Here is a 27,693-nt window from a genome sequence, read left to right as displayed (position 1 = left end):
GCTAGTGTTCTACCATTTTGAGCCACAGTGGCACTTCTGGTTTTCTGATGCTTAATTGGAGATAAGAGCCTTAGGAACTTTCCTGCCCTGAGGTGGCTTTGAACCGTGATGCTCAGATCTCAGCCTCTTGAATAGCTAGGATTACAGGTGAGAGCCCAGCCTAAATTTTATTTTTTAAGCTACCACATTAGTTAATAAAGGAAAAGTCTAGAGAAAAGTGGCTGCTCCTATTTGATAAGGTATACATTATACTATAGGTATCTTGTATCTCTTTTCCTTGCTATTATTATCTCAAGGCACTTCAGAAAGAAGTGTGGAAAAAGCAAACTATGAGTCTTCAGCCAACTGCAGGAAGAATCCAGCAGGGTTGTCACATGACACAGACAGCTGCCTAAGGTATCAAGCTTTGTGGAGAAGTGTCCTAATTTCTTCTAACTGGCCTATACAGAACAGATTTAATCTCATATCCTGTTGAAGAAAAAAAGAAAGTAGGTTTCATTTTCTGAGAGTGACAAAAGCAACCAAACAGGAAAGTTAAGAAAGTAAACACAGTCTACATAATCCCCAATTCACATTTCCAAATCCAAACACTTCTCAGAACCCAAAGTTGCCGGCGATTCATTTGGTGGCAAAACTATGTGAATTTAACCAGCAGCAAAATCTGGCCTGAAGTAAGTCTACCCACTTTAGCAAGACAACAAGTTATATCTTGGCTGCCAAAATATTAATATATTTGATTATAAATTCTGCCCCTGAGCTGACAGGGGCATTATATATGTAAATATATGTCTTACGATATTAAAAAAAATCTGAATTCTACAATACATAGATAGGGTTCTTGGAGTATCCAGTAAGACCTAATTTTTTTTTTAAATATCTGTCAACATCCACTGGGATATATCACTTAAAATATTTGCATAAACTCTTTTCCTAAAACTAGTCAGTACTCAAATATCCTGTTTTAAAAATTTATAAGAGCCAGGCACCAATGGCTCATGCCTGTAATCCTAGCTACTCAGGAAGCTGAGATCTGAGCATTGCAAGTCAAAGCCAACCAGGGCAGGAAAGTCCGTGAAACCAGCAGAAAACTAGAAGTGCTGCTGTGGCTCAAGTGGTCCAGCACTATCCCTGAGCTGAAGAGTTCAGGGACAGTGCCCAGGCCCAAAGTTCAAGACCCACGACCAATAAAACAAAACAAAACAAAAACTAGGGCTGGGATATAGCTCAGTGGCAAAGAGCTTGCCTACCATGTAGAATGCCCTGGATTCAATCCCTAGTACCAAAAACAAGACCAAAAAAAAAAAAAAAAACCCAATTAAAAAAAAACACGTACTGTGCACCAGTGGCTCACACCCATAATCCTAGCTATTTAGGAGGCTGAGATCTGAGGACCACAGTTCAAAGCCAGCCCAATCTAGCTATTCAGGAAGCTAAAATATGAGGATCTTGGTTCAAAGCCAGCCTGGGCAGCAAAGTCTGTGAGACTCTTATCTCCAATTAACCATCAGAAAACTTGAAGTGGTGCTGTGACTCAAAAGGAGAGCACTCGTCTTGAGCTGAAGAGCTGAGGGACAACACCCAGGCCCAGAGTTCAAGCCCTAGGACTGACACAAAAAACAAAAACAAAAAACCAACAACAAAAAAAACACAGCCTAGTGCCAGTGCTCACGCCTGCAATCCTATTCAAGAGGCTGAAATCTGAGGATTTCAGTTCAAAACCAGACTCAGCAGAAAAGTTCCCATGAGACTTTTATCTCCAATTAACCACCAGAAAATCGGAAGTGGCACTATGGCTCGAAGTGGTATAGTGCTAATCTTGAACAAGAAGGCTCAGGGACAGAACCCTGACCCTGAGTTCAAAGCCCACAACCGACAAACAACAACAACAAATAAACCAGTGTTGGTTACTCATGTCTGTAATCCTAGCTACTCAGCTGAGATCTGAGGATCACAGTCCAAAGCCATCCTGGGCAGAAAAGCCCATGAGACTCTTATCTCCAATTAACCAGCAAAAAGATAGAAGTAGAGTTATGGTTCAAATGGTAGACCATTCACCTTGAGTGAAACTGCTAAGGGATTAATAACCAAGACCTAAGTTCAAGCCCCAGGAACAGCACACACACACACAGACACACACACACACACACACAGACACACACACACACAGACACACACACACACACACACACACACAGACACACACACACACAGACACACAGACACAGACACACACACACACACACACACACACACACACACACACACACACACACACACACACACACACACACACACACACACACACACACACACACACACACACACACACACACACACACACAGAGTTCAGGCTAATGGCAGAATACTTTCCTAGCAAGCAGGAGGCCCAGTTTGATACTCAGCACTGCTACAAAAAGTAAAACTTTTAATATTGATTTTTTTAAGTTGAAAATTCTAAGAATTAAACCATAATTTTAATTTATTTATGCTTTCCTTCCTCCTTGCTTCCTACTTCCTCCCTCCTTCCTTCTTTCATATTTAGTTTAGAACTCAGGTCACTTTATTCATGGTAGGTAAGCACTCTATCACTAAGCTAAACCCCTAGGCAAGAACCAAGTATTTGGTTCTAACAGGGGTGATTAGAGTTAATAGGATGCTAAGGTGATAAATACCAATACCTTGGAAAGAGAATTTAAGCTCTTCCCCTTCAAAAAAGAATTTTATCCAGTTATTTAGGTAGCATATAATGCTACCTAGCAAACAGTAGCAGTGTGTGTGGCAATTTACTAGGATCTAGGGCTATCTCTTGGTTAATAAGATAATGCAACCAAGTGGAAGACAGCTGTGTGAACAAGGCCATGCCATGATGTCTACGGTGTGCACAACATAGTAGACAAGGGCTTATGCTATTGCAATTAAAAGCATGATTTGCTTTTAATTAAACATGTGAAGGTATTAGTTATGTTCGCACAGGTATCACAAATCACTTTTACATGCTTTATGTCATGCAATGTATTTATCAGTGATCTTAGTTACCCTACACAGAAATTAGTTGACTATTGTTTTAATAAGCTTTTATAGTTAGGAGTAGTAGTTAAAAATATAAGCCTGGGGCTGAGAAGGTAGAGCGCTTGCCTTGCATGCCTGAGGCCCTGGGTTCGATTCCTCAGCACCACATAAGCCAAAAGAAAAAAGCCGGAGTGGTGCTGTGGCTCAAGTGGTAGAGCGCTAGCCTTGAGCTGAAGAGCTGAGGGACAGCACCCAGGCCCAGAGTTCAGGCCCCAAGACCGGAACCCCCCCAAAAAAAAGCCTGTTCAAACATCAGAGTTTATCATTAAGTGGAAAACCGAGTATATCATATAGCTATTTAGAAAGTTTGCTAACAAGCAGTTGAGAATAAGCTAGAAATAAAAACCAATGATACTAAATGTTTACCAGCTAATGTATAGAAATATTCAATGTGACTTCTCAAGGTGCATACTCCTAAGAAATTTTGTGCTTACATGAAGCACTCTGCAATTCCTGATTTATGAACTAGTTAAAAATCACACAAGGAAATCTGCATTACTTAGAATTAATTTTGGACCCCAAACAATTATCTAGATGAAAATATCATTCAATCAGACCCAAAAAGTGATTCTTACTTTCTCCCTAAAATAAAATCCACTGTGAAAGAATGAACATTTCCCATATGGAAATTCCAAAGATCATCTCATGTGCTCCAAGTGACTCCTGAAGAATTCTTCAGATGTTTTAAGAAAAGGCCAAACATACACTCTCAGAAAAGATGGAGCAACATATCTTTAGTTTTAAACCTGAAATAACTAAAAGCATGGTCAAAATGCATAAAGCAACAGTTTCAAAGGTACTGGACATGAGGAAGCATTGGACCACGATCCCTCACAGGTGGAAACAAGCAAGAGTTTGCCTCTTGGGAAAAATTTCCAGGTCAAAGAACAGTAAGGAGAAACTCAGGTGGAGCTCAAAGATCTCTTTTATTAAGGAGACAGAGCTGGACTGGAAAGGCTAAGCTGCACAGACTATTTTAAGGGCACAATACTAGACAGGAAAGAGAATCACAGAGAAAGCATTCCAGAGCTCTGTGGAAGACCCTTTGAGGATTCAGCTGAGTACCAAAACAGCATATGGATGTGAGAAAACTATCATAAACTGGGGACATGGTTATCTCAAGGATCAGAGAAAACTGATCCGAAGAACTCACACCAAGACAGGAGTACTACCTAATCTCATTAGCTAGAACACAAACCCAATGAGGTAAAATTTAGTGTTTGTCATCCAATTAAAAACAGTAACAACAGACATGAACCTTGATTAAATAAAAGAACAAGTCCCTAGGAAAATACAAACTACCAAACTGATTTAAGAATAGTGAGCAGGGTGCCAATGGCTCACACCTGTAATCCTAACTACTCAGGAGGCTGAGATCTGAGGATCAAGGTTCAAAGCCTGCCCACTCGTATTTCCAATAAACCACCAGAAAACTGGAAGTGGCACTGTGGCTCAAGTAGGAGAGCACTAGCCTTGAGCTGAAGAGCTAAGGGACAGCACCCAACAAGCCCAGAGTTCAAGCCCCATGACCAAAAAAAAAAAAAAGTGAGTGCCAGTGGCTCACATCTGTAATCTTAACTTCTTAAGAGGCTGAGATCTGAGGATTACAGGTCAATGCCAGCCTGCCAGAAAAGTCCTTGAGACTCTTATCTCCAGAATTAACCATCAAAAAGCCAGAAGTGAGGCTGCAGCTCAAGTGGCAGAGTGCCAGCCTTAAGCAGAAGAGCTAAGGGACAGTGCTTAGACCCTGAGTTCAAGCATCAGTATTAGTAGTAAATATTAAAAATTCAAAAAAAATAAAAATGGACATTTTAATAGGTCTATAATAAACTGAATTCATATTTTTTAATTTCCTATAAAGAAGTTACAGGACCAGATAATCACATTAGCATTCTATAAAAATTTTAAAGAGAAATTCTTTACTAACTCTTCAAATAAATTAATAAAGAACATTTTTCAACTCATTCTATGAGACTAGTATTACCTTGATAGCAAACTAGAAAATGATATCACAAGAAAATAAAACTACAGACTAGTATTTCTTATGAATGCAGATGAGAAAGCCTCAACAAAATACTAGCAAATCAAATATAATAATGTATAAAAAGTATCATTCATCCAGGTGCCAATGGCTTACTCCTGTAATCCTAGCTACTTAGGAAGCTGAGATCGGAAGATACAGGTTTAAAAGCCAGCTCAGTCCATGAGACTCTTTTTTAATTTTTTATGCCAGTCCCAGGGCTTGAACTCAAGACCTGGGTGTTATCCCTAAGTTAGTACTCTATCACTTGAGCCACAGTTCCACTTCTGACTTTCTGGTGTTGAAAAGTCTCACAGATTTTCCTGCCCTGGCTGGCTCTGAACCACAATCCTAGGATCTCAGCTTTCTGAGTTGTTACAATTACAGGCATAAACCACTAATACCCAGCTATGAGATTCTTTTTTTTTTTTTTTGGTCCGGTCGTGGGGCCTGAACTCTGGGCTTGGGCATTGTCCCTCAGCTCTTCAGCTCAAGGCTAGTGCTCTACCATTTCAGCCACAGCACCACTTCCAGTTTTTTCTTTTTTGCTTATGTGGTGCTGAGGAATCGAACCCAGGGCCTCATGCATGCAAGGCAAGCGCTCTACCACTGAGCCACCTTCCCAGCCCAGACCTTTGAAGTTTTTTATTTTTATTTATTTATTTTGCCAGTTGTGGAGGCTGAACTCTGGGCCTGGGCGTTGTCCCTCAGCTCTTCAGCTCAAGGCTAGTGCCCTACCACTTGAGCCACAGCGCCACTTCTGGCTTTTTTCTGATTATGTGGTGCTGAGGAATCGAACCCAGGGCCTCGTGCAGCCCCCAGCTATGAGATTCTTATCTCCAATTAATCACCAAAAAGCACATGGAGGTACAGACAAGTGGTAGAACACCAGGCTTGAGCCTTTTTAAAAGCTAAAGGACAGCACCCAGGACTTAATTTCAAGCCCCACCCAGTATAAGCACAGGCACACAAAAAAAATTAACATTCATCATAACTACTTGAAACTTGCAGGATACAAACAAAGGTGGTTTAATAATGAAAAATAAAGGGGCTGGTAAGGTGGCTCAGTGGTAGAGCGCTTGCCTTGCATGCATGAGGCCCTGGGTTCGATTCCTCAGTTCCACATAAGCAGAAAAAAAAAAGCCAGAAGTGGTGCTATGGCTCAAGAGGTAGCATGCTAGCCTTGAGCTGAAGAGCTGAGGGACAGCACCCAGGCCCAGAGTTCAGGCCCCACAACTGAACCCCTCCCCCCCCCAAAAAAGAAAAATAAATTAATACATTAAATTAATAAACTAACAACACTACTTGATTTATTTCCATAAACACAGAAAAGATACTTGAAAAAATTCAATACCCTATAAATTAAGGGTACTAAAACTAAGAATTGAATGAAACTAAGAAAGAAACTTCTTCAACCTAATTTAAAAAACCATCTTAGGAGCTGGGAAGGTGGCTCAATGATACTGTGTTCGCCTTGCATTCACGAGGCCCTGGGTTCGATTCCTCAGCACCACATAAGCAGAAAAAGCCCAAAGGGAGCCGGGCGCTGGTGGCTCACACCTGTAATCCTAGCTACTCAGGAGGCTGAGTTCTGGGGATCACGGTTCAAAGCCAGCTGGGGCAGGAAAGTCTGTGAAACTCTCATCTCCAATAAAAACTACTCGAGGGGCTGGGAAGGTGGCTCAGTGGTAGAGCGCATGCCTTGCATGCCCTGGGTTCGATTCCTCAGCACCACATAAGCAAAAAGAAAAAAGCCGGAAGTGGCGCTGTGGCTCAAGTGGTAGAGCGCTAGCCTTGAGCTGAAGAACTGAGGGACAGTGCCCAGGCCCAGTGTTCAGGCCCCATGACCGGACCCAAAACAAACAAACAAACAAACAAACAAAAACTACTCGAAAACTGGAAGTGGAGCTGTGGCTCAAGTGGTAGAGTGCTAGCCTTGAGCTGAAGAGCTTAGGGACAGTGCCCAGGCCAAGAGTTCAAGCTCCACGACTGGAAAAAAAAAATCTTAAAAAAATATCCATGCAAACATATTAGTGATTGACAGACTTAGTGGTACCCTTCACAGCTGTAACAAGAAAGATACTCAAGTTTGCCATTTCTGTTGGACACTGGACTGAAGGTTCTAACTAGATCGATAAAGTAGAAAACTAGACACAAATTTATGGACTTAAAGGAATAAAGTATCTGTTTATAAATAGTATGATATTTTTATATAGAAAACACCAAGAAATCTAGTGAGAAACTAATGGACATAATTGAATTCAGCAATGTTGCTGGATATTACATTAATATACAAAGTTAATTCCATTCCTACATAACAGTAACAAACTAAAATGAAATGGAAAAACCATTTTATTTAAACTATCATGTATGAATAGAACCATCATGTACGACTGAATATAAAAAAAGCACAAAGCTATGCTTTGAAGACACAAAACACTGCTGAAATTAAAGATAACTTAAATAAATAGGTAGCCATCCTAGGATCAGAATTTTACTAAGATAGCAATACTCACAAACTACCCAATCAGCATATTCTCTATCAAAATCCCAGTTAACTTCCATGTAGAAAGTGATAAACTGAACCTAAAGTTGAAATTCAAGGAATCTATAATAACCAAATAATTTTGAGAAAGAATGAAGTTGAAGGATTCACATTCCCTAACTTGAAAACTCACTCACGTCTACAATAATCAGATAGTAGTGCATGCCTATAGTCCTAGTTCTCAGGAAGCTGGATGGGAGAATCCCTTGAGCCCAGGTGTTCAAAATCACCCCCATAAGTTGATGAGACAAAAATCTCAAACAAAGACAAAAACTACAATACTCAATATGCTGTGGTGCCATCATAAGGATAAACCTTGTAGATCAATTTAATAGAATTGAGAATGTAGAAATAAACTCTCAGTTCCAACCAATTCCACCAAAGTGGCTAGACTTACATGATGGGAAAAGAATGGTCTTTTGAACAAATAATGCTTGAAAAATTAGCTCTCCATGTGCAAAAGAATTAAGTTGGACCCTTTTACACCCCATATGCAAAATTATTCAAACTGTTCAAAGATATAAATGTAAGAGCTAAAACTGTGAAACTTGTTGTTGTTGTAGAGCTTGAACTCAGGGTCTGGGTGCTTTCCCTAAGCCTACCTGTGCTCAAGGGTAGCAATCTACCACTTGAGCCACAGTGCCACGTCTGGTTTTGGAGTGGTTAACTAGAGATAAGAGTCTCACAGAGAGCTGGGAAGTTGGCTCAGTGGTAGAGCGCTTGCCTTGCATGCTGGAGGCCCTGGGTTCGATTCCTCAGCACCACATAAGCAAAAAAAAAAAAAAAACGAAAAAAAGCCAGAAGTGGCGTGAGCTGAAGAGCTGAGGGACAGAGCCCAGGCCCAGAGTTCAGGCCCCACGACGGGACCCAAAAAAAAAAAGAGTCTCACAGAGACTTTCTTGCCTAGGCTGGCTTCGAACTGTGATCCTCAGATATCAACCTCCTGAGTGGCTAGGATTACAGGCGTGAGCCATCAGAGACCAGCTCTATGAAACTCTTAGAACCAGAGTAAATCTTTGTGACCGTACACAGTCTTCATACATATGATGCCAAAAGTACAGACAACAAAAGGAAAAAGATAAATGTGATTGTGACCATACAAGTCTTCATACATATGACACCAAAAGTACAGACAACAAAAGGAAAAAGATAATTTGACTTCATCACAACTTGAAACTGTTATATACTGAAGTACATTGCCAAGAAACTGAAAAGAGAATCTAAGAACAAGAGAAAAAATTTCAAATACATCTCTCTTTTATCCACCCCCACCCCACCGCCCAACCAGTGGTAAGGCCTGAAGCAAACTACCATTGAGCTTCACCCTCAACCAAAAGCCTATATGAAATAAAGGATCTACATCTAGAGTATACCAACTTTTACAGATAATGAAACCAGTAACCTAACTTACAAATGAGCAAAGGGCATAAACAGATATTACTCCAATAAAGCCATACAAATAAACCAATAAGCACATAAAAGATGCTCAAAATCAGCAGTCTTCAACAAAATGCAAATCAAAATCACAAGTTTCCATTTCATATCCAGTATTATGGCTGTAATAAAAAAAAATGGGGGTGCTGGGAAGATGGCTCAGTGGTAGAGCGCTTGCCTTGCATGCTTGAGGCCCTGGGTTCGATTCCTCAGCACCACATAAGCAGAAAAAAGCCTGAAGTGGCACTGTGGCTCAAGTGGTAGAGCTCTAGCCTTGAGCTGAAGAGCTGAGGGACAGCGCCCAGGTCCAGAGTTCAGGCCCCACGACCGGACCACCCCCCCCCAAAAAAATGGTAGAAAATAAGAAGTATTATATATCGACAGATCTTCATTCGTTGCTGGTGGGAATATAAAATAGTTCAACCTTTTTTGAAAATGTTCTGGTAGCTACTCAAATAACTACCTTACAGCAAAAATAGTAGTTGGTTTGAGGCATGGCTCAAGTGTTCAAACCTTAAGATAGCAAACAACAACACTATATGTAGGTATTAATAACACATAAAAGCAAAATAAATAATTATAACAAAACACCTTGGAGTGTGAAATGGAGATATAAAGTATTTGACGATGCACTTTATTTAAAGATAGATTTTGAAGATGCATACTATCACTTAGTAAAATAATAAAAACAAAGAAATATAGCTAATTTGCCCAAAAAGATAAAAATGAAGGCTTGGGGATACAGTTCAGTGGTAGAGTGTATGCTTAGTATATGTAAGGCCCGGAGTTCAATTCCCAGAACTCAGAACCACTTAAAAAATAATACAATAGAACTCAATAAAAAGAAGGCAGATAAACTAGGCATGGAGGTGCATACCTGTAGTCCCAGCACTCAGGAGTCACAAGCAGCAAGATAGTAAATTTGAAACAGCCTAGGCTATGTGGTGAGAGCCTGTCTCCAAAGAAGTTAGAGGGATCAAAAAGGAATACAGTACTAACAGAATACAAATAGCAAGATAGTAGGTTAAAACCAAATCATATCTCATCATACCAAATGGAAATTATTTATAGTTCTTGCAGAAATATTTAAGAAGGTAATTTATAGCACTGACTACCTATGTCAGAACAAAGTTCTCAACTCAGCTCCTACCTAGAGAAGTTAAAACAAATGGAAATCAGGAGATTAATAAAAGAGTTGGAACTAAGGAAGTAGAAAACACAAAAATAGGAGGAAAGAAAATCAATAATGTTCTAAACCCATCATTTAAAAACCAGACAGCAAAGGTCACTCTGGTGAATAAAAGAAAAAACAGACGACTATAAAATTATCTTTAAAATTAAAAAGTAGCAGATATGCCCAAGGAATATTGTGGAGATTGTAGAGATTTAACTTCTATGAATCTTGTGATAGAAGAATGTGTAGTGGTGGCAAAAGGCAAGCAACAGAATAATACTGGAATGACGGAATTATGATGAAATAGAATCATCGTGTTCGAAGTCTTGGAATGAGTTTTAAAATGACTGTACTCAGAAGCAATTGAGAAAACTCAATTGCTTCCATATGTCTCCTTTCTACAGGTTTGTTTTACTATGATACAAAATCAGGTCATGAACATTTTCATATTAAACTGTTTTGTTAAATAAAAAATTAAATCAATGAAAGCAAAAACATTCTTTGTGAAGAAAAATGACATTAATATTTTTCCAGATAAAGCCAAAAATAAGAACCACAAATTACCAATATCAAGAGAGGGGCAATATCTCTACCTACAAACAGTACTGATATTAAAAGCCTGGTAGGGAGCTTGTAATCCTAGCTACTCTGGAGGATGAGATTTGAGGATCAAATTAGATTTAACATTTGTGTGCCAGTCATGGGGCCTGGATTCAAAGCCTGAACTGTGGTTTAGCCTTTTTGTTCTAGGCTAGTACTCTGCCACTTGAGCCACAGTTCCACTTCTGACTTTGGTGGTTAACTGGAGGTTAAGAATCTCATGGTCTTTCCTGTCCAGACTGCCTTCAAACCAAAGCCACAGCTCTTAGCCTCTCAAGTAGCTAGGATTACAGGCATGAAACACTGGCACCTAGCTCAACCAATTTTTTAAAAGACACTATAATGGGAATAATGGGATTAACCCAGGGGATGCTAGGTAACTTCAAAAGTTGTTTTTTAAAAATTCACCATATTAAATGACTAAAAAAGAAAAAAAAATCTCAACTGATCAGAGAAAGCACTGGATGAAATTCAGCATTCATTCCTGATTTAAAATAAAGAAGTGAAAAAATACTTCAGTAAGCCAGGTGCTAGTAGCTTATTCCTGTAAGCCTAGCTACTTGGGAGGTAGAGATCAGGAGGATCACATTTCCAGACCAGCCCAGATGAAAACTTCATGAGACCCCCCCATCTCAACAAAAAAGCTGAGTGTTACCACACATGCCTGCCATCCTAATTATACAAGCAAGATCTTTAAAAAATTATCTTTAAGTAGTTGTATAGAAGTTGCCATTCTACAAAGCAGTTTATGAATACAATATGTCTTGATCAATGTTACCCTTTTGGCATTCTCACCATCCCTCCCAACCCACCCATTCCCTCACTTTTCTTTTTCTTTTTCTTTTTTTTTTTTTTTTTTGGTCAGTCCTGGGGCTTGAACTCTGGGCTTAGGCTCTGTCCTTGCACTCTTCAGCTCAAGGCAAGCACTCTACTGCTTGAGCCACAGTGCCACTTCCGGTTTTCAAGTGGTTTATTGGAGATAAGAGCTGGCTTTGAACCTCGATCCTCAGATCTCAGCCTTCTGAGTAGCTAGGATTACAGGTGTGAGCCGTCAGCCCCCGGCTCCCTCAATTTTCTTAATTTTGTAGTATATACACTGGATTCTTGACTACACTCTTGCCCCTGCTCTTCACTGTCTACCCCACTCCTCTTGACCCTTTCAAGTAACTGTTTCCTGATTTTTATTTTATTGAACTTAGACTTTGCCATTCTAAGTGAATACAGTATTTGAGTTCTTCCTTGAATCTACCATATTTCAGTTAATACATTTGTATACACTTGCACACCACTGAATGTAAGTTTATAAGCTAACTCTAGCTTCCACATGAGGGAAAATATGAGCCTGACTTACTTCACTTCACATAATTTTTTCCATCTCCTTCCATTTCTTTGTAAATGGTACAATATCATCCTAAGGGATGAGTAAAATTCGTGTGTGTGTGTGTGTGTGTGTGTGTGTGTGTGTGTGTGTGTGTGTGTGTGTGTGTGTGTGTGTGTGTGTGTGTGTGTGTGTGTGTGTGTGTGTGTGTGTGTGTGTGTGTGTGTGTGTGTGTGTGTGTGTGTGTGTGTGTGTGTGTGTGTGTGTGTAGCTAGCTAGTTAGCTAGCTAGCTATCACGTTTTCTTGATTGTTTTCTTGATTCATTTGTCCACTGAAGGGCATCTGGGCTGATCTCACACCTTGGCTATGGTACATACTGCTGTTATAAAACATGGTTGTGCTAGTGACTTTACTGTATACTGGTTTATAATCTTTTGGGTAAATGTCCAGAAGTTGAACTGCTGGTCAGGGTAGTTCTTATGGTTAGTTTGTTGTTTTTGACAGTCTTAGAGCTTGAACTCAGGGCCTGGGTGCTACTATCCCCTAGGGTTTTTTTTGCTAAGGCTAGTACTCTACCATTTGAGTCATAGCTCCACTTCTTTTCTTTTCTTTTTCTTTCTTTTTTTTTTTTTTGGTAGTTTATGAATTTCCTACCCAGGCTGGCTTGGAACCCCAATTCTCCAATCTCAGTCTTCTGAGTAGCTAGTATTACAGACCTGAGCCACTGGCACCTAGCTTATGTTTAATTTTTTTGAAGAACCTCTATACTGCTTTCCAAAGTGGTTGAACAAGTTTATATTCCCACCAACAGTATATTGTGGTTTCCTTTGGGCCACATCTTCATCAGCATCTGTTATTGCTTTTATTTTTGGTGATGGCCATTCTAACTGGGATGAGATGGAATCTCAGTTTTAAGTTGCATTTCTTTTATGGCCAGAGATGCTGATCATTCTTCATGTGTCTGTCTGGCCATGTTTACATCTTCTGAGAAGTCTCTTTAGCTCCTTAATAAATGGGATACATTTATTAATCGGGTGGTCGGTTCTCTGAGGATTTAGTTTTTTAAAGCTCTCTGTATATTCTGGACAGCAGGCTATTATCTGATGTATAGCTGGCAAAAAATCTCCTCCCATTCTGTAGGCTGTCTTTTAAACTTGTTGGCTGTATCCTCTGCTGTGCAGAAACCTTTAGTTTGATGCAATCCCCTTTATCAAGACTTCCTTTGATTTACTATGCTTCTGGATCTTTACTCAGAAAGTTCCTGCCTGTACCAAGGAGCCCTAATGTTTCTCCTACTCCTTCCTATAATAGTTTTATGGTTACAGGTCTTAGATTCAAATCTTTGATCCATCTTGAACTGATGCTGGTGCAAGATGATAGGAATCCAATTTGTTTTCTGCATGTGGACATCCAGTTTTCCCAGCACCATTGGTTGAAGAGGCTGTCTTCATTCCAGCCTGTTTTTTGGCTCCTCAAATATTAAATGGCAATAGGTCTTTGGCTTTATTTCTGGTTATTCTATTCTGTTCCATTGGTCCTTAACCCTGTTTTTGTCCCAGTACCAAGCTGTGTTTCTTATTATACCTCTGTAGTGGAGCATGAAGTTTGTTATTGTTATACCTCTACCTCTACTTTTTCTGCTCAGGATTGCATTTGCAAGTGGGGTATTTTTGGTAACAAAGTTTTGGATTGTTTTCTCTTTCTCACTGAAGAATGATAGGATTTTGATGGGATTTACAATGAATTTGTAGATTGCTTGGGCAATATTACCATTTTCACAGTATTAATCCTGCCAATCCGGGAGTATGAAGGTCCTTCTACTTCCTTATGTCTTTTTCAATTTCCTTCTTCAAATTAAACATATGGAGCACTTCACGAATTTGCATGTCATCCTTGTGCACGGGCCATGCTAATCATCTCTGTATCATTCCAACATCAGTGTATGTGAGGACAAAAGCCAGATCATATCTCAAAAATAACTGAGGCAAAAGGTCTAGAGTCATGGTTCAACAGTAAAGTGTCAGCCTAGCACTTATAAAGCCCTGAGTTCGAACCCCAGGACTAAGAGGAGAAAAAAAAAACTCTCAATTAACTAGGATTAGAAAAAAGAAATGCTGGGGCTGGGAAGGTGGCTCAGTGGTAGAGCACTTGCCTTGCATGCCTGAGGCCCTGGGTTCGATTCCTCAGCACCACATAAGCAAAAAGAAAAAAAAGCCGGAAGTGGAGTTGTGGCTCAAGTGGTAGAGTGCTAGCCTTGAGCTGAAGAGCTGAGGGACAGCGCCCAGGCCCAGAGTTCAGGCCCCACGACCGGACCCAAAAAAAAAAAAAGAAAAGAAAAAAGAAATGCTGTGCTAGTTGTAGTGGTACATGTCTGTAATTCAGGACTCAGGAGGCAGAAACACAACAATATATAGTTCAAAGCCAAGCTAAACTACATAGCAAAACCCCGTCTGAAGAACCAATAGGCTGGGAATTTAGCTTAGAGGTATAACACTTACTTAGTACAGGTAAGGCCCTGGTTTCATCCTGAGCACTGGAATTCTGTAACATGATAGAGGGCAACTAGGAAAGACAGCTAATGTCATCAAACATACTAGATGCCGGGCTGGGAAGGTGGCTCAGTGGTAGAGCGCTTGCCTTGCATGCATGAGGCCCCAGGTTTGATTCCTCATCACCACGTAAATAGAAAAAAAAGCCGGAAATGGTGCTGTGGCTCAAGTAATAGAGCACTAGCCTTGAGCTGAAGAGCTGAGGGACAGTGCCCAGGCCCAGAGTTCAGGCCTGTGACTGACAAAAAAAAAACAAAAAACCAAACACCACCAACAAAAAAACTAGATGCCTTCCCCTAAGATGGGGAGGGGAAGAGAATAATCAACAATGCCACTTATACCCCTTCTATGCAGGATCATACTTGAAGTCCTAGCCAGCAAAATAAAATGTGTATGCTAAAAAGTACAAAATCTGCCGGGCACTGTTTGCCCACACCTGTAATCCTAGCTACTCAGGAGGCTGAGATCTGAGGATCACATTTCAATGCCAGCCCGGGCAGGAATGTTCCTGAGACTCTTATCTCCAATTAACCATTAGAAAAGCGGAAGTGGCATTGTGGCTCAAGTGGTAGAGCACGTGCCTTGAGCTGAAGAATTGAGAATAGCGCCCAGGCCCAGAGTTCAAACCCCACAATCAACCAAAAGAAAAAGAAAAAAAAAAAGAAAAAGAAAAGGAAACATAGGTTTTTAAAGAAAGAGAAAAGAAAATATTGGGTAGGAAATGTTTTCTGGGGAGCAACAAGAAGCAGCAGAAATGACAGAAAGCTACCTGAGCCATGTAGACATAACCTGAGGATGACTAGAATGCTAAACCATGCTGGGCATGGTGGCTCACTTCTGTAATCTCAGTGTTCGTGAATATCAAGAGTTCCAGGTCAGTCTGAGAGAAGAAAGGAAGATCCTATCTTAAAAAGAGTCCAAAGTCACTGAAAAAGAGCTAAGTGATAGGGAAGTATTTCAAGATCAGTGTCAGTAGATTTCAAAATTTAAGTATTAGAGGATGGGCTCCAGGACCATTAGTCACATGGAGGAAGATGAAGCAGTGCCCCCTGGAATTACCTTTCTGAAAAGCATCCTGAGCTTCCATCCCAAAGAAGGAGACTAAGTGATTAACGAATTTCAAGAAAATGACCCCAAGTACACATTTTTCAGGACAGGAAGTGCAGAGCACATCAGTTTCAAGGCAAACACACAGATCAGTGGAACCCTGGTAAGTTCGGGAAGCGTAGGGTGGTGTCACACAAAGTGCTGAGACAGAGTCACAAGCTGTGGTTGGGGCAGAGGGTCCCCCCTTTTAAAGTTTTCAACCCAGCCTTTACTGGCTTGAAATGTGATGTCTTGTGCATTTTCATTCTATTGGGTTTTGTTCTTTCTACAAAGAGCCTTTCACTGTTTGTTTTCTTTTTGTTTTCGGTGTTTTAAAGGTAACACTCCCCCGGGGCCATCTGTGTGCTACACAGTGGTAGAGTAAGACACACACAGACCCCATTTTCCATAGTCATTCACAACCTCTGCCCCTGCATAGTTGAAGCAGCAGTAATGACTGTGCTGCTTTAAGGGGACTGAGCCAAACTGCAAAATAAAAACATCCTAAGTGTTAAGCATACAGTGTAACAACACCAACTTTTATCATAGGAGGCAGATGTAAGAGAATCCACTGTCCACGGTTCACCTAACAAGAAAGTATATTTAGAAGTTCCGTGGAAATGTGCATCTGTGTAAAGATCTCCTCACTTTGCCAAAGGGAGCATGGAGCACACTGCAGGATCTGCACGGGAGGAACAATGCAGCTCCATCTTTTACTCAGCTCTCCCAGTTTCAGAACCTCAGAGCAGCAGTTGCTCAAGACCTTTCCCTGGATCTGCCTGGGGGCTGAAGGGGCGAGGGCTGGGGACTGAAGGGGGGAGGGCTGGGGACTGAAGGAGGGAAGGCTGAAGGGGGGGAGGGCCTAGGCCACTTTTACTTTTTGAGGCTCCCAGGTTATATACTTTTACAATACAGACATGCCCAAGAAATGCATTATAGAAATAGGCTGCATTCAGTACTAATTGTCTCTCTCACCTTTCTCAATCTAGACTTTAATCATCTACTCTCACTCCAGAAATACCAAGCAGACTTGCAGAGCTGAAAAGCACTGGGTAATCAATAAGGTATAGTGATCCCTTAACCTTTTGTTGTTATTCTGTCACTGGTTTGCAATCAATCAATCAAGAAACATGACTATGCACTGGGATTACTGGCATTACAATTGTTCTTAAAAAATAATTCTGTGATTATAGAATGAAAATAGCAAAAGATAGGATGGACTGGCAGGGAATGATGGTAGAAGGTGTTAAGAGTTTGAATCTTGAATGACCCCCAGAGGCCCCTGTGTTGAAGGCTTAGTTCTATTAGGAGGTGAAGAGCCTTTAGTAGGAGAAGGCTCTGTAGAGGGAAGTGAGGTCATGTGGATATGCCCTTCAAGAGGATATACTGAAACCCTGGCTCCTCCTCTTCCTGTCTCTTTTGCTTCCTGGTCACCATGAAGTCAGGGGCCCATTCACCAGGTGCTCCCACTGTCTACCATAATGTACAGCATTGCCATAAAGCCCAAAAGCAATGAGCCAACTAAGCATGGACTGACCCCTCCAAAACTGTGAATAAGCCAACTGACCAGGGATACCCTAACCTAAGTACTTCCTCTTTGTAAATCAGTTATAGTAACAAAAAGGTAACACAGAAGGGGACAGAAAAGAAAAGAAGTGTTGAAACTGAAGAGAAGAATAAAGAGCTAGATTTCCCTTCCATCTTTTCACCAACCCTGGTTAGCAGCCAATGAGACTAATTGCTACTTCAGTGAGTGACCTGGAAGCAGAACAGAGGCTGTGGGACACATACCCAGGAGCCCACAGTAGTCTGAGTATGTCCTTCCTGATTTAATCCCTTTCACTGCTGAGCCTCTGAGCCATATGAGATGGCATCAGCACGGCGGCAGGTCACCTAGAGGTCACTTCCTTCACTCTGCTTTGACAGATAAGCTGATGTGAGTCACCACATTGTAAATCTACCTGATATCATTTGCAGTTACAGGTACTCTTCTCAACAAATATATCAACTAAGCATGATGCTAGTTTATGATTATCTTCCTAGAATGAAACTTTAAAATGTCTTTGAGATCAAATACTATGCGCTAGATCATTACAAATAAAGTCATTTCTAGTTTCAAATGGGAAGTCCGCTCTTGGTCCTGGACGCTGATATCAGCTTCCTTTACATTGTTGCCCCATTCCTTGTACCATACGGTCTAGTATAGTACTTATCCCACCAAATGGCACCCTGCGTCCATGTCTATCTTGTGCATTTGGCTCTGAATCCCTCAGGAACAAAGATCTTCTCCTTTTCCCATCCTGGCAGTCCTGGCTTCTAGCACAGCATTCAGTACATGGTAAGCATTCAAATGTCCCAGAGTAATCACAAGCATCCTTAGCACGGAACAAGATGTTTAAAGGGACGACCATTGTGATTACGTCTACCAGTAAGAATTAAGTGGTTTACTCACTAAAACCTACAATAACTAAAACAAAATTTCAGACAAATTAAAAACTTCCATTACAATATTTTCTAAAATCTTTAAATGTTTACTTATTACAAGTAGTATTAAAGATAAGTACCATGGCTGCAGACTGAACATACTTTCTCACAAGTCTCATCGGGGCTGGGAAGTTGGCTCAGTGGTAGAGCGCTTGCCTTGCATGCCTGAGGCATGCAATTCCTCAGCACCACATAAGCAAAAAGAAAAAAGCTGGAAGTGGTGCTGTGGCTCAAGTGGTAGCGTGCTAGCCTTGAGCTGAAGAGCTGAGGGACAGTGCCCAGGCCCAGAGTTCAGGCCCCACAACCGGACCACCCCCCCCCCAAAAAAAAGAAAGTCTCATCAGGCCTGGGTGACTCACGCCTGTAATCCTAGCTCCTCAGGAAGCACAGATCTGAGGAGCACAGTTCAAAGACAGACCTGTCAGAAAAGTCCATGGGACTCTTATCTCCAATTAACCACCAGAAAACCAGAAGTAATGCTGTGGCTCAAGTGGTAGAGTGCTGGCCTTGAGCTGAAGAGCTCAGGGACAGCACCCAGGCCCAGAGTTCAAGCCCCATGACTGACAGGAAAAAAAAGTCCGAAACTCCAAATATGGACATATAAAATTCTTTTAAAATCCCACATAAAATATATCTGAACTCGGGGCTGGGAAGGTAGTTCAGTGGTAGAGTGCATGAGGCCCTGGGGTCGATTCCTCAGCACCACATAAGCAGAAAAAGCCAGAAGTGGAGCTATGGCTCAAGTGGTAGAGTGCTAGCCTTGAGCTAAAGAGCTGAGGGACAGTGCCTAAGCCCAGAGTTCAGACCCCTTTGACAAAAATTAATTAAATAAAATAAAAAATATATATATGAACTCCTCTTTCTCTGAAAATAATTGGTATTATAAAAATCCATTTCACATTTAAAATTTCATTCTTAGTGATGAGAATTTTGATATGTTTATTTCATCTTACATTAGCAATTAATAACTGCAATTATGGGCTAATTATTAGACATGAACAAATCAGGTGGCAGTTTGGGTATAATTTTTCTTTCAAAATTTTGTTATGTGTAAACAGACTTTATATGTTTGGTTTCCACAGCAAAGTCATAAGGTTATATTCATAGAGAGTATGAGATTGCTGACAATTTTCCCACATTCTGCTTTGAGTCAACTTTGCTGGTCTTACAATATCAGTATTTATAAGGGATGACATTGTCCAGAAAAAAATGTACTCTCTACCAGGCTTATGTAACTGTAACCCCTCTGTACATCACCTTTATAATAACAATATTTTTAAAACAAAAAATAAAGATAAGAGCAATATATAAACACATAGAAACATCACATTGTATACCATATAGGCATACATTTTTTTTTTTTTCGGTCGTAGGGCTTGAACTCTGGGCCTGGGCGATCTTCAGCTCAAGGCTAGTACACTACACCTGAGCACCACTTCTGGCTTCTTCTGTTTATGTGGTGCTGAGGAATCAAACCCAGGGCCTCCTGCATGCAAGGCAAGCACTCTACCACTGAGCCACCTTCCCAGCCCTAGGCATATAATTATTATCTGTCAATTGAAAAAGTAAAAAGATAAATATCTGGGGTATAACTCAGTGGCAGAATGGTTGCCTAATAAGCCCCAGATTGAATCCCCAGTGCTGCTAGTATCAACCAAACAAACAAACAAGCAACCTGGAAAGTCCCCCATATTTAATTCAACTATCACAACTGTTCTTTTTAATTTTTACTTTCTTGTGATATTGGGTAGAAACTAAATCCAGGGCCTCTCATCTGCTAAGCATGTGATCTGTCACTGACCTATACCTCCAGCCCAGGTTTTTAAAATACTGTTTTAACTCTGTCTTCCTAATTTAATTGAAATAATTTTGAAGGCCTCTCTACTCCACATAACACATGATGCTAGATACTAGTGAACAAGAGACAAAGTATTTTTATTCATGCAGCTGTTTTCCAGCAGGGTAAAGTAATATACAAATTAAGTGCTTGTCTTACAATTGTATTAAGTGCTTTTTTTGAGTGTTTAAAAATGGGCTCTCTCTCTAGGGTGGGGTAACTAGGGAGTTATTAATTAAAGAAAGGGGTGGAGGCATGGCTCAGGTGGCAGAATGCCAGCCAATGAGTGAAAGTATCCAATACCAAGTTTGAGTCACAGTCTTGGACAGAAAAAAATAAAAATAAAAATAAATGACACATTGGCATATTAACTGAGCTCTGAAGACTCAGGGGTATCTGTTCAAATTTGGGTGCCAGTCTTCCATCCAGAGGGAGCCTTATGAACCACACAGTACCTGAGACAGAAAGAATAGGCCTTCTGGGAACTTGAAGAGGACCATGTGACAAGAGCACAGGCAATCAAGGAGAGGGTGGCAGGAAATGAAGATGGTGGCTGGGTCTTCACTATGCACTCAGTTACTAGGACAAGAATAAGAATGCAGGTTCTTATTCACATAGCAGACACATCTGGGGCAGGTGAAAGGGCAGGTACTCTAGGTCTCATGAACTCTATGTGGGGGGGAACCATCAGATTTATACTTGCATGTTTTGGGGGTTTTTTGGGTCCCGTTGTGGGGCCTGAACTCTGGGCTTGGGCATTGTCCCTCAGCTTTTCAGCTCAAGGCTAGTGCTCTGCCACTTGAGCCACAGCACCACTTCCCGCTTTTTTCTTTTTGCTTATGTGGTGCTGAGGAACTGAACCCAGGGCCTCATGCATGCAAGGCAAGTGCTTTAACACTGAGCCACCTTCCCAGCCCACTTGCATGGTTTTTTAAAAATTGTTTTGTGTATGTGTGTGCACGTGCATGCACATGCAAGTGTACCAGTCCTGGGGCTTGAACTCAAGGCCTGGAAGTCATCCCTGAGCTTCTTTGTGCTCAAGGCCAGTACTTTACCACTTGAGCCACAGCTCCACTTTTGGCTTTTAGGTGATTAATTAATTGTAAATAAGGGTCTCTTGGACTTTCCTGCCTGGGTTAGCTTCTAACCACCATCCTCAGATCTCAGCCTTCTGAGTAGTTAGAATTACAGGTGTGAGCCAATGGCAGCACAGGCTGTTCTGTTTAGACAAAATCCTCCTGTGTATCCAGGCTGGCCTTGAAAACCCCCTCACCCTTCTGCCTCTGCCTCCCAAGTGATGGGATTACAACTACCAACCACTATGCTTGTTTTTTTGTTGTTTTGTTTTCATTGGTTGTGGGCCTTGAACTCTGGGCATGGGCACTGTCCCTCAGCTCTTCAGTTCAAAGTTAGCGCTCTACCACTTGAGTCACAGCACCACTTCAGGTTTTCTGGTGGTTTATTAGAGATAAGAATCTCACTGACTTTCCTGCCTGGGCTGGCTTTGAACCTTACCCTCAGATCTCAGCCTCCTAAGCAGACAGGATTCAGACGTGAGCCACCGGCGCCTGGCTATACTTGGTTTTTGAACAAATGTTTTATATTGAGATTGATGTAAAACATGTATAGATCCATAGTTTTCATTTTTTAACAAAAGATTATTCTCACTAAAGTTTCAACAATTCTCTAAAAGCACAGAATTCCCTATCTGCAAGAGAAAAAAACTAGGGTTCCATGAAACTAAGTAATTTATTTGGGGTATTTATTCAATCAAAACTTGCATGTCTACAGTATGTGCCTGGATATGTAGAGCTGAATGGTCTCTCATAAACTTACATTCTAGCAGGACAGACAAATCTAGAAGCATGATATGATGTAGTCAATAAGGAATAAGGAAGCAAGAGAGAAATAAAAACTTCCTAGGAAGAACTGATCATTTCACCTTCATGTTAGGGCTTTTAAAGAACATTTTTTTTTACTACAGTTTTTGAATTCTCAAGCACTCCTGTGCTTGGAACATAGCTGGCTCTCAAGCAAGTGTCTGCAATACAAACAAATGCAGAAATTTTGACTCCTAGACTTACTAGTAAGTCTCTCTGAACAAGGTATGCATGAATGCCAATAATTATGCAACGACTTTGGAGCTCTGATTTTGAAGCTGGTGGAGAGCCAGTTTCCAAACAATGAAAGAAAAAATGAGCCATTAAAGTCAAACTTTTTGTTTCTCATTTTCTGAGGAAAGATCTCACTAAGGGATACCGGAGTCCCTCCAAGTATTGATCCTCCTACCAATACCAAGATTATAGGTATACATCACCAGGCACAGCTGCAAAGTTCAATTCTGAGTCAACCTGAAAACTTGTAACAGTATCTAGTCAGCTATTCTTTTTTGTGTGTGAGTTGTGGGGCATGAACTCAGGCACTGTCCCTGAGCTCTTTTGTTCAAGGTTAGCACTCTACCGCTTTGAACCATAGGGCCACTTCTGGTTTTCTGGTGGTTATCTAGAGATACGAGTCTCACAGGCTTTTCTACCTGGGCTGGTTTCAAACCATGATCCTCAGATCTCAGCCTCCTGAGTAGCTAGGATTACAGGCATGAGCTATTGGCATCTGGCTCAGTTATTGTTTGATTTTTTTAAAGCAAATCTACTTGAAACATGTAAGGTACATAATATTCACAATTCTATACATGTTAATCTACCCTAATAAGATGAAAGGGGGGGGGGGATAGAAAGACATAAACGTACAATCAGTGGATGAAGAAACTATCCCATCAAGACAATAAAGAAAACATGCCAGAGGCCTTGGGTAGATAGCCCAGTGGGAGAGCAAGATGCCCAGCATGCACCAGGCCCTGAATTCAATCCTCAGGGCCATATACTCCTTCATAGTTCACGATGTCTGTCCTCAAAACAATTTTGATAATATACTCTACTTAAAATACTTACAGATTGCCTACTACAGGCTAGGTTAGATGCTTAGGGGACAAAGCAAAGGCCTGTTTCCAAGAAACTCAGGCTTCATAGGGAAGCAGACAACATACAATCGAGGACAATCAAGGTGTTTCACATACCCTCATTGAGGGTATGAGTGGTTGACACTGAGTCTAATTCACCAGACACCCATTCTTATTAGTCAATGTCTATGTCTTCTCAGCTGTAAATATAATAAAGATTGGTTCTGAGTAATGGACACACAAGTGTTATAAAAATATCACATGAAACCTGGAACAGTGGTGTCCACCTGGAAGGCTGAGGTAGGAGGACCACCGGAACCCGAGAGTCTGAGGTTGACTTGGCAATAGGGGAAGACTGTCATCTCAAAACAAGAAAAAGTTAATTATATTACAACACTACAGAAGAGATGGAAGAACACAAGTTTTTGGATGATCCTCGGGTCCCTGTGTTTCTCAAGGAAGGGTCAGTGTGCCTGCTCAAAGGTTATTCCTTCTTGTATGCTCAATTCCCTTACGTTGTACAGAACAGTAACTTCAGAGCCAGCCACCGCCTGATCTCCACACTTAGCATACTGGAATGATGAAGCTGCTTCAAGATGAAGTGAATCCAGTTATCAAAAGGCCAGTGGCTGGAATTACCATGTCTGGTAGTCCGCTATGCTGAAGGCATGGCTTAGGGCTGAGCTGTCCAACATGTTGGCTGCCACCTACCAACATGAGGCTACCCAGCAACTGAAATGTGGTTAGTGTGAGTTGAGATGGATCTGACTAAAAAACACATTCCAGATTCCGAAGACTTAACATAAAAAAGAATGTAAAGGGGGCTGGGAATGAGGCTTTAGGGATAAGAGTGCTTGGCACACCATGCCTGAAGCCCTGGGTTCGATTCCTCAGTACCACACAAACAGCAGAAAAAGCCAGAAGTGGAGCTGTGGCTCAAGAAGTAGAATGCTAACCTTCATTTCTTTTCTTTTTTTCTGTCTTTTTTTTTTTTTCTTGGTCGGTCATGGGGCTTGATCTCTGGGCCTAGGCACTGTCCCTCAACTCTTCAGCTCAAGGCAAGTGCTCTACTGCTTGAGCCACAGCACCACTTCTTAGAGTGCTAACCTTGAGCACATGAAGCTCAGGGAAAGTGCCCAGACCCAGAGTTCAAGCCCCGGGAGTGGCAAAAAAAAAAAAAAAAAGAATATGAAGTATTTCAGTAATATTTTATTCAGGGAATAAAATGGTACATATGTCAATTTCACTTCATGTGTATATGTGTGTTCTGGGACTTGGAACTCAGGGCCTAGCGCTTTTTCCTTAAGGCTAGCCCTCTACCAGTTGAACCATACCTTCATTGCTTGGCTTTTTGGTAATTAATTAGCAGTAAGAGTCTCACAGATTTTCCTGCCCAAGCTGGCTTCCGACTGCGATCCTCAGACTCCTGAGCCTCCTGAGCAGCTAGGATTACAGGCATGAGCCACTGGCATCCAGATCCTTTTTCCTTTTTTAATGTAGCTACTAGAAAATTTTAAATTATGGATGCAACTCACTTTTGTGGCTTGCTTTCTATTTCTATTAGACAGGAGTAGTCCAGAGAGTTTTAAATAACAAAATAAAAAGTGTAAACCTATAGACAATAAAACACCATTGAAAGCTTTCAATCCTAAGTGTCTGTGATAGATTTGGGAGGAGGGGGCACAGGAAAAATGAAGCATTCTAGCATGGGGGTAATCTGTAGGAACAAAATACTCAACAGTTGTCAATGTCAAAGACTGCCTATATCAAAGGACAAGCAGGCTGCTTGGCTGGAAAGCATACGAGGTGTCCAGACACACCTTGCTGGGTGGAGAGAGAACTCAAGAACAGGTTGAGACAAGAGAGGACGGACAGGTGCAAGTGCTGATGTCAGCCAGCATAACCAGAGTGCAATGCTCACCGGACCCACAAGCTCAGCACAGTTTAGGTTAAATCTAGTCTGGCTTAGTGATAAGTCTCACAGCAGAGGCTCAAAGCACATGAGAAAAGGACTGGCATTCTCTTCAGACATTTCAGTTCTATATGGCAAGCCCTCCATCAGCCAGGCTAAGTCACAGAGAAGCCCAGGCAGAGGGTGAGGCTACCACAGGATAACAATAAATAATAAAAGCAAAAGCCTAACTCATAATATAACCAACAACTATTTTCTAGGAGTCTGGGAGTCAGGCTGTATGCCTGACACTTGGGACAGGCTCTTGGGAGTGGGCCAACAAGTACTTGCTTAGGTAGCACACACAAAGCCCTAGGTTCAAGCCCAAGCCCTAGGGAAAAAATAAAACAAACAAAACAGGTCTGGTCCTGATCCACAAGTTGTGGTGAGAACTATGAAGAATGAACAGACACCCTGGCACAGAGGGTGGCTGGGGACTAATGGAACAAGAACATACAGAAGTTTCTCGAAGGATAGCCAATGACCTTGGCCTCAGGATTCTCCAGCTTTTCTTGTCTCTTATACCACTTGTAGCCCCACCTCTTTCTCCATAATCTCTTTGTAAGAGCTCTCTGCTCCTTATTTCCTCTGAAATAAGGAAGCAAAAAAATTAATTGAAGGAAAAAGTTTCTTCATAGATGTGATGGCATATGCCGGTATCCCACGGGGGAGTCTGAGGCAGAACGATCACGAATTTCAAGCCGGCCTGACAAGATTGTTTCAAAAAAAAAAAAATCAAACTCATTACTGGTGGCTCACACCTATAATTCTAACTGCTCAAGAGGCTAATATCTGCCGGGCGCCGGTGGCTCATGCCTGTAATCCTAGCTACTCAGGAGGCTGAGATCTGAGGTTCTCGGCTCAAAGCCAGCCCGGGCAGGAGAGACGGTGAGACTCCTATCTCCAATAAACCACTAGAAAACCGGAAGTGGCGCTGTAGCTCAAGTGGTAGAGCACTCGCCTTGAGCTGAAGAGCTGAGGGACAAGCGCCCAGGCCCAGAGTTCAAGCCCCACAACCGCCAAAAAAAAAAAAGAGGCTAATATCTGAAGATCACAGTTCAAAGTCAGCCCAGGCAAGAAAGTCTGTAACACTCTTTTTTTTTTTTTTTTTTTTTTGTCGGTCGTGGGGCTTGAACTCTGGGCCTGGGCGTTGTCCCTCAGCTCTTCAGCTCAAGGCGAGCGCTCTACCACTTGAGCTACAGCGCCACTTCCATCTGTAACACTCTTATCCACAGCTCTAGGTGGAGCTGTGGCTCAAGTGGTAGAACACTATCCTTGAGCAAAAAAGTTCAGAGACAGCATCCAGGATTGGCATGCGTGTGTGTGTGTGCGCGTGCGTGCATACACACACACATACACACACCAGTAGAAAAACAACAATAGTTTAGATGTACTTCTGTAGAAAATCTTGAATGAACTTAATTTAACCTTAACTTCTTCTGTTAGGCAAGGAAAAGGTAATCACTAGTGGCATTCTCCCTTTTCTTCTTCTTTTGAGTGTGTGTGTATATGGGAGGGATAGAAGTGGTACTAGCTTTGAACTCATGGCCTCAAACTTGCTAAGTGGGAGCTTTACTACTTGGGTCATGCTCTAGTTATATTTGAAATAGGGTCTCACTTTTTTCCCAGGCCAGCATTGACTGTGATCCTCCTGATCTCTGCCTCCAAAGCAGCTAGGATTAGAGGGATGAGCTAGGATTAAAGGCATGAGTCATAGGCACCCCAGATGACAGTCTCCTTTTCTACATTTTTAAATATTGGGGTTGAACCTAACTGAAGCCATGTCCCTCTCCAGTCTAAAGCATCCTGTCTTTCTTCCTCTGGATAATTTAAGAGGCAAATGAAACAAACACAGCTGTGAAACCATGCAGACTTCAAGCTTTTCCTCACTGCATGGCTCTTAGAGGCCTTTTTTGTACCCAGAACAGTGATGGCATCTATGCCACAGGTCTAAGTCAAAGATTAGGAAAATAAAGGGCACATGGTAAGCATGCCATAAATGTGAGCTGATATAATTATTGTCATTTGAATACATGGTATGGCTAATTTCAAAACGTTTTTAAGTGCTTCTATTTGAGAGGGCTTTTTTTTTCTGGAGTATATTTATGTTCAGAGAGACAAGCAGCTTAGCAATTTCTTCTCTTCTAATCCTACACTGAAACTACTCTGTTCAAACCAAGATGTTTAGGATTTTGTGTCCCCAAAATAAGGAAGTATACAAGCATCATTATTACCATCATTTCATCCTAAGTACAAGTCAGTCTGTCTTGTGTTTGGGATGCCCGTGAACCTAAGTAAGCACAGTGACTTACCTACCTGCGGCCAGGCCAAGAAGCAGGAGAAATAAGTCCAGTGCATGTTACCAGAAAAACCTAGGTCGTGTTAAAGGGAAGATTACTGATGTTTGGCCAAACTAGCAGGAAAACTTAACACTCCTGAAATCTTCCACTAGGGAAAAAAAATGACCTCTATCATTAAACACAGAAAACGCGACGATGTGGGATTTCTGTGCACCTTTCTAACTGCTGGGGACGTAATGATGCATTCACTGACTCTTGGTTGGCTTTATTCACTGAGTCAAAAGTAACAAAATAATCAAAAGATACATAAGAAAGCGAGAGGATCCTAAGCCCCAGGCCTGTGACCTGCAACTACCAGCATCCACGGAA

General features: G+C 41.4%; 1 protein-coding gene and 1 non-coding gene across 6 annotated transcripts in view; both read right to left on the bottom strand.

The window, feature by feature from the left end:
* The window catches only part of Tnrc6b (trinucleotide repeat containing adaptor 6B), a 237,367-nt gene that overhangs the window by 208,593 nt on the left and 1,081 nt on the right, over positions 1 to 27,693 (bottom strand). The window lies entirely within an intron of this gene.
* Positions 14,018 to 14,122, bottom strand: LOC138811938 (U6 spliceosomal RNA). Its single transcript, XR_011367512.1, has one exon. It is a non-coding gene; the product is annotated as a U6 spliceosomal RNA (small nuclear RNA).

The sequence above is a fragment of the Dipodomys merriami genome, unplaced genomic scaffold, assembly GCF_024711535.1.
Source record: "Dipodomys merriami isolate MVZ:Mamm:240054 unplaced genomic scaffold, mDipMer1.0.p SCAF_55, whole genome shotgun sequence".
NCBI classification, from domain to species: Eukaryota; Metazoa; Chordata; class Mammalia; order Rodentia; family Heteromyidae; genus Dipodomys; species Dipodomys merriami.
This window is presented reverse-complemented; position numbering and strand designations above follow the sequence as displayed.